Raw genomic sequence first — 8694 nt, forward strand, 5'->3', positions numbered from 1 at the left:
ATGATGCTGCCACCACCATGCTTCACTGTAGGGATGGTTATTAGCCTGGTTATAAGCAGAGCCTGGTTTTCTCCAAACATAACGCCTGGCATTCACTCCAAAGAGTTCAATTAAAGTTGCATCAGACCAGAGAATTTTCTTTCTTATGGTATAAGAGTTCTTCAGATGCCTTTTGGCAAATTCCAGGTGGGGAGTGGCTTCCGTCTGATCACTCTACTATACAGGCCTGATTTGTGGATTGCACATGATTTTTCTTCTGTTAGGTTCTCCTGTCTCCACAGAAGAACGCTGAAGCTCAGACAGAGGGATCATCAGTTTATTGATCACCTCAATGAGTAAGGCCCTTCTCCATCGATCACTCAGCTTAGATAGCTGGCCAGCTCTAGGAAGAGTCCTGGTGGTTCCAAACATCTTCCATTTACAGATAATGGAGGCCACTGTGCTCATTGGAACATTCAAAACAACATAATTTTTTTTCTGTATCCTTTCCCAGCCTTGTGCCACGAGACAATCCTGTCTCAGAGGTCTACCGACAATTCCTTTGTCTTCATGCTTGGTTTGTGCTTTGACATGCACTCTCAACCCTGGAACCTTATATAGAGACTGGTGTATGGCTTTTCAGATCATGTTCAATCAACTGAATTTACCACAGATGAACTCCAATTAAGCTGCTGAAACATCTCAAGAATGGTCAGTGCAAACAGAATGTGCCTGAGCTCAATTTAGAGCTTCACAGCAAAAGCTGTGAATAATCTCGTACGTGTGATTTTACAATTTTTTATTTTTTTTATTTTTTATAAATTTGAAACAATTTAAAATAATATTTTTTAACCTTATCATTATGGGGTATTTTGTGTTGCATTTCGAGGAAATAAATGAATTTAATCCATTTTGGAATTAGGCTGTAACATAAAAAATGGAAAAAGTGAAGCACTATGTGAATACTTTCCGGATGGACTGTATAAGCCTAGTGCCTAATATAAATGTTTAGAGTTTCAGAGATTCAGTGCTTTGGCGGCCATTAGCCTGTTATTGAGTAGAGCAAAGAGGGTTGACCATCTGCCACAAGATGGTGACAGAGACAGCATATAAAGTGCTTAGGGAAGGAAAAACTTAGCATATATTTCAAACTACAGCTGATGAAATCATTAAAAAACTGGTCAGTGACACTTTATGTCGATCTCTCTTTTGTATGTTGTAGTGCTGTATTTATGCCATACTCATATGGTTGTGTTTGGTTTACTTTGACTTTTTATCCTGACTTCAACTTTTTGTAAATGACATGTCATGCCTTTCAGCTTAATAGTCTAAAACGTAAGCAAAATAACCTGTTTCATCATCACTTTAGACATTACACTAGAGAATCATTTAAGTACTACCTGTAAGATGACGTTGGTGAAGTAGCAATGGTTTCTGCTTTTCTGACCAGCTACAGATGTGAATGAATGGCGGAAGAAAGTAATTCCTTGTGCAAAATTATTTTTGAGACTTTGTTTGATTTTCTTTTTTATATACAAAATTATGCTGTCAAACTGTTGTGTAAACACAATATCACATGAGTAGCAGTGCGATATTGCTGTATATTGACACTGGTGGGACACTAAAGCAACGCACGCCTCCCACCAGTGCTGATATACAGCCATATCACTCTGCTACTCATGTGATATTGCTCATATAAATACAGGCTCCAGATTAACATGTAAAAATAATTACAGGCTCCAGATTAACATGTAAAAATAATTATGTAAATAAATCTTTAAACATTTGGAATATGGTAAACAACATTTTATATATTTTCTTTTAAAACAGTAATTTAAAAAATTCCAATAAATTCCAGTCTGAACACATGATGAAACCTAAAAATTTTACACACTTACACAATTTGGAGTGGGATTGCATTGCATATATTGTAAGTGTCTAATAATATCATGCATGCTCATTTTCACACTTTGCTGTATTGTTTATATATGTTTTATGCTCTTGCTCTGCTAATGAGGGCAATGTATAAAGTTCCCTATACACATCTTTGTTCTTGGATTCTCACTATAAAGATGCTATAATTACAAACACTCTGCACACAGTGGGAAACACTTTGATATGTTTCATCAATACATGCCTCACGGGCCACTGATTGAAACATCCAGGTCCTTAATATTGTGAGAAAAGGAATTAAGGGATGATAAACCCTGACTGCACTCTTAAAATAAACGGTTCTATATAGAACCAAAAATGGTTCCTTCAAGCGCTTCATATATGGAACCCCAAAAAGGTTATAAATAGAACCATTTTAAGGGTTCATTAAATAGAACCCCAAATGGTTCTTTCAAGTGCTTCATATATGGAACCCCAAAAAGGTTATAAATAGAACCATCTTAAGGGTTCATTAAATAGAACCCCAAATGGTTCTTTGAATTCAAGTTACATGATTCTATTTAGAACCATTTGAGGGTTCTTTATTTATTATTGAATTAATGTTATTTATTATTGAATAAAAAATAAACCCAATGCAGAAAATTCAAATTGTTTAAATTTATTCAATTTACTTCATGAAATACATTTTAAATAATATTTAAAATTGCACCTATGCGTACTTTGTATAAGATCTACCTCTAAACATTATACATTTTTACTATTTAATTAGTAAACATAATTAACAGCTTAATGGCATTCAACAATCTTATTCTAATGATTTCACTTATTAATAAACATTTGTAAGCTTGTTTACTGATTGAACAAATACTAAACTTAACTTTCAAACATCTCTAAAATGAAGAAAAATGTATTACAATGCAGATAGAAACAATACACAAACATCTATTAAAAAACACTACAATTTCAACAAGTTGACGGTACATGTATGTACTGGTCATGGCAACATCCATTTTTATTTATCATTTTCAATAAAAGTGATTGAACAAAGTGCTTAATCGCACACAAAACTTTGCAAAATGATTAGACAAAACACTGAGAACAGCCATTCCACAACCTGTAGCATGTCCATGTTTGCCGGCCTCTCTTATAACGTAAATAGTTTTGTCCATGGGTGGCACAGTGGCTCACTGGTTAGAACTGTCACATCACAGCAAGAAGGTCACTGGTTGGAGTCCTGACTGGGTCAGTTGGTGTTTCTGTGTGAAGTTTGCAAGTTCTCCCAGTGTTTGTGTGGGTTTCCTCTGGGTGCTCCAGTTGCCCCCACAGTCCAAAGGCATGCGTACGGTATTGGTGAGTTGGCCACAGTGAGTGAATGTGTGCAGGTGTATGAGAGAGTGTATGGGTGTTTCCCAGTGCTGGGTTGCGGCTGGAAAGTGAAGAGTAATTGCTAATTCATTCTACTGTGGTGCCTCTGATAAATGAGGGAGCAGAAGGATAGTGAGCGAGTGTTGGCCATCGTAATGCTGACACTTCAAGCCTTGATGGAATCAGGAGAGCTGTTAGGACCTTTGGAATTCTGTAAAACAATATTTCAATGCTGAGTACTTCCTTCTTTCCTTTCCTTCTTTTGGGCCATTTCTTTTAAAGATGTTTCTGTGTTCTTCACTAAGTCCTTATATGCAGCATCCTAAATTACAACATTTTGTTTACTTTGTGTAAGTTTCCAAGTGACACCTTTTCAGCAATACAAGTACTTTAAAGTAATCAAAAATACAGAAATACAATGTAGACAGCTGTAATATATTTTCAATTTAATCTGCATTTCATTTGTTGCAGAATTTAATGAAATTGACATTTCTGAGTGACCTCAATTCAGTATGACAATTAAATAAAACAATAAAATTAGAATAAGAACAAAACAAAATAACTGTATATCAAATAACATACATCATATTTGGCAGATACTTTTATCCAAAGGGTCTTAGATTGTGTTTAATCTATACATTTATTAATATAAATAAGAGACCTGGAAAACATTTGGCATTGCTAATGCATTGCTTTACCAAATGAGCTTTAAAATGTCATATACACAGACTTTTCATATCTATTTGGCACACAATGTAACAGTGTTTGGTTACTCACAAGCTGTGGCACTCCAAGAAGAAGAAACTGCTCCATTAGTTTTGCAGACCCCTCCATAATCTGTACTCTGGAAAATAGTGCGTTTTATTTGGTTCTTGACTTATTCGTAAACGGTGTCACAGTCTAAGTCCATCACAATCTGAGGTAGGAAGACAGCATTTATAGAATGTGTAAATATAAATTTAAATCACAGAATTAATCTTGACATAAAATGTATTGAAATGAACTTGCCTTGTGTTAAGTCCCTCAGAGTCCAGTTCACTTCCTTTTGATCCCATCATTATGAGCTCACCACTGAAATCCTTTCATTTTTACATTTGTTTTGAAGACATTGCAACAAGGAATCCTGTAGGCAAATTTACACCTTTCAATACATATTTCTTCTCTGCGGGACTTTTTATTAAGCAATGACCTTAATATTCTCATTGTATTAAAACAGCAGTAGTAAGTAATAGAATATGTTTGTGATAAATATATTTTTTCAGTACACAATAGCCAACAAGTCTGAATTATGCATGTTATAAAATACTATACTTTACCAGGTGTGCTTGAAGATGATGTCAAACAATTATGGATGTGACGTGTTTTTCTTTAAGCTGGGATCCTTCTTCTTCAAAGCTACTTGTGTCCTGCAGATCAAAGTTGGAAACTTAATATGGTTCCCATGACACTTTTCTGTAATGATAAATACAATCTTGAAGTCTTTTATAATATTTATTTCATTTTACTGACCACAATACATTTTGTTTGGATTTTAAAACAATGATACATACCAAGCACAAGTTTTATGATGCAGTTCAGTTTCCAGGCTGTTTGAAGAAAAATAAAATATACATTAAAATATTTAAATATAAATATATACTTATTTTACACTATATATATATATATATATATATATATATATATATATATATATATATATATATATATACACACACACACACACACACACACACACACACAATACATTTAGTCTGCATTTTTGTGTCTTTTATAAATAAGACCTGATCTTTCGTCTATGGATTGTTAAAATATGTTTGGCTTTTTAAAGGTTTCAATAATATTCAGGGGCGGACTGGCCATAGGGAGAACTTGCACCGTGACTGGCCTCCCGCGCGTGCACAGACTCGGGCACGAGCGATGCACTGCTATCTTGCGGTTTTATGCAGACTAGCCGGAACGTCGCAAAAGCGGGCAGTATGTCCACTACTTTGCAGAGTTTAGCTCAATAAAACACACATGAACCAAGCTAAAAGTGAGCGTTTGCTCAAGGTTGGAGCTAAAAACAACACGAAAAACACGATGAAATCGGCTCATATCAAGTTACTTTTAAAATAACGTGCACTTGCTTCATTCACTCTCTCTCGAAGCTCGCCTTAAAATAACACAGCTGTGTATTGTTATCGCTAATTTAATGTGTAGTACTGACAAACAAGCATAGCGATATTGTAAATTATTTCGAATAAAAAGCAGAACAAATTCAACTTAACAGATTTCTGAACCGAAGGGTGACAACCGAGGTCATCACAAGCACAGTGTTTATCCATATTAACGCTAAAAGTTACCCCCATTCAGTCTGTATCACCATATAACACGAGGGATTTTCTATCAAATAGAAACCTTACTTCATAATACAAAATATTTCACTATATATATTAAATGTACTAACATACCTGAATGATGAAGCTGAAATAGTGGACTTCTCCTTTCGAAAAATTAACCTTCACTCTCGAGGCTCTTCACCACCGGTCCATTACGATGTCCTTGTCAATGACTGACGTCACCAGAGGGCTTTTTTATAATTATTAGTTTCAAATAAATTATTAAACCATAACAACATGTTACTGCACAGTCTAAATAAATTGGTTATTTTATTTATTTCACAAAATAGTTTGTCATTAATGTTAAACATTGAGTATATATAAACTAGGCCTATAAGTTATATGCTATTGTACAAACCTGCATAAAAATCCCATCATAATGTACACTGATTAAGTTTTTGACCACAGCATTCATTTTATTAGGTTTTGACTCAAAAAGATTTGTCTTTCTGTGTTATAGCTTATAATTACTTTATAATCTTTAATACATATTATGTTATGATTAAAAAATTATAGAACCATTTTAATCAAAAAGATTCTTTGCAGTCAAAGGGTTCTAAATGGAACCTTTTTTGGGTAAAAGGTTCTACTGGCCAAGTATAGAACACCAAGGTTCTATATAGAACCTCAAGGAACCTTTTTTTTTAAGAGTGTGGTGTTGAATTAAGCTGAAATTTGTTTGCTATAAGACGGGAATATGCTCCAGATTAACTTCACCCCTCTGCTTTTAGGAAAACTACAAAGGCTAAAGATGAGTGACAGAGGAAACCAATTTCCTCAGGGGAGAATTTCTTACCTCGCCGAGATCATGATTCCCACCTGCTCTCCGAGTAAGTACAAAATTGCTGCTCTAAAGTTACAAATATAAGCGAGTAAGTTGTGTGTAGCTTATGTCTGATGGCAAAAGCATGGCAATTATAGTTTTCAACTTTTTCTGAACTTGTTTACTGGTATTCCTAGCACCTGGGAAAAAAGAGCCAACTTTAAATAAATAAACAAATAAAAATTGCATTAAAGCTGCATATAAACATCAATACTGACACCTAATTTATGCGCTGGCTTTGAAATGCAAACAATCTGGCATAAATCTAAAACAGCATCATGGTTTTGGCTGAGACAATCCAGCTGGAATATTGATGTTCATTCGATGGGTGGAGAGTTTATCTTAAATTTGGTCTGAAGAAAGTTAAATATGACCTTTAATCTAAAACACGGTAGAAAACCAATTTAATTCATTACTACAAAAATGAATTCTGAATCTGCAGTGGTGTGTTCTGTGGCCATTCTTTTAAATCTAATATAAAGTTTTATTGGTTTTACAACCCCTCCTCCTTCTCCTCCTACTACTTCTACGATAACACTTCACAATAACAGTACATAAATAATGATGTATTAATATGTAAGCTTAACAGTACTTTATTATGGACTAATGATGAGTTAATGGATGTGCTAATCATGAACTAACTTTAACTACAACATGAGTCACTAGTTCATGTGTGAATAACAGCTACCTTAACCCTTGTGTCCGGGTCTGTGAGACCCGTTTTCAGTTTTTTTCAAAAGAAAAATTAAACAATGAACATTTTTTTTCAACCTGAAATTTATTGGCTTTAACTTCTTTTCTTTGAAGAACATAAATCCGAACAAATTTTCTACGACTGCATAAATGTACCTCCCCACACACATTTACAGTAAATCCAAGGTGTTCGGGTCCAGAGTTCCCACACTGTGTCCTCTTCCTCTCTTCCCCCCACCCCCACCCCACGCTCCCACACAAAGTTGCAACATTGTTGCGAAATCAACTATTAACACTGTCTGCTCTTACATTCCCGCACGTTTACCCTGTCCCATCTGCGGATTAGGGGCTTTAGTACTATAAATAAGGCTTTGCCAGTGTGATTCCTTATCACAACTGACCAAGAAGGCCAAAAGATTATCTGCTGCGAGGGCCTTGCAATTGATTGTGGAAGAGAGAGGGGCATCTGATGATGATGATTTCCATGACCATGGTTGGAACAATACGAAAAAACAAATCTGTGGGTTTTATTTTTTTCATTAATAATAATAATGATAAAAAAATGTTTAAAAAAAGAGAAGCACAATAAATTCATCAATATGACCTAACAAAGGTAAAGGGGGGAAATTAACCATGTTTGCTGTGCTTATGGCTAGTAATTGGCATTAAGTAAACATTTGTTGAGTAATTTAACACAAAATTGTTTGATAGTGTTAATTTGGAAAGCCAAAACTCCAGACCCATGAACACTGTCTGAATAACCAAAACACGATGACCACACAAGGGTTAATAGCTAGAGTATTATCTTTCCAAATTAACACTATGAAAAAACAGCAGCACCAGAAAGGAGGAGGACAGAGTGTGGGAACACTGGACCTACACTTTCAAGACATTTATTAGTCCTGGGTCTAGTGGACCCGAACACCTTGGATGTAATGTAAATGTGTGGGGGGAGGTACATTTATGCGCTCATTGAAAAGTTGTTTGGATTTCTGTTCTTCACAGAAATGAAGCCAAAGCTAATGAATTTCAGGTTGAAAAAAATGTTCATAGTTTCATTTTTCTTAAAAAAAAAAAAAAAAAAAAAAAAAACTAAAAACTTGTCTCACAGACCCGGACACCATACAAGGGTTAATCACTTGTTAGTGCATGATTGTTTGTTAATTAATGTAATAGTTACCTCATTAGTATATGCTTAATTTAACCATCATGACCCCTTGAGCTGATAAAGTATAATTATATCATGACTTTACTTGGAGGGGCACATCATTGTTAATTACATTTTAGAATATGTTGTAAATTAATGTATTTATTAACATTTAAATTTAAGCTAAAGGTAACCAACATGAACTAATGAGCTGTTAATCTATAATTATGTCATGATCTCCTGTGTTTAAACTGTTCATATTGATTTTGACTGTACAATGAATGTTATTCAGTAGGGATGTGACAAGATCTTGTATTTGAAGATCTTGCGATATTAAATCACAACAAGATTTCTTGTCGCGGTGAAACGTTGTCTTGTGAGTTATGATGGAGCATGAGGGTGAAATTAGCATTGAA

General features: G+C 34.7%; 1 long non-coding RNA gene across 1 annotated transcript; it reads right to left on the reverse strand.

Moving 5' to 3' along the window:
- Positions 1 to 2516: 2516 nt before the first annotated feature.
- Positions 2517 to 6351, reverse strand: LOC147840543 (uncharacterized). The gene is made up of 6 exons (XR_015509129.1): positions 5688 to 6351; positions 4788 to 4823; positions 4554 to 4689; positions 4246 to 4360; positions 4015 to 4153; positions 2517 to 3559 (listed from the first exon to the last, which is right to left on the reverse strand). It is a non-coding gene; the product is annotated as an uncharacterized LOC147840543 (long non-coding RNA).
- Positions 6352 to 8694: the final 2343 nt, after the last annotated feature.

This window comes from Danio rerio, chromosome 15 (genome assembly GCF_052040795.2).
Source record: "Danio rerio strain M-AB ecotype USA chromosome 15, GRCz13ab, whole genome shotgun sequence".
In the NCBI taxonomy this organism is placed as follows: domain Eukaryota; kingdom Metazoa; phylum Chordata; class Actinopteri; order Cypriniformes; family Danionidae; genus Danio; species Danio rerio.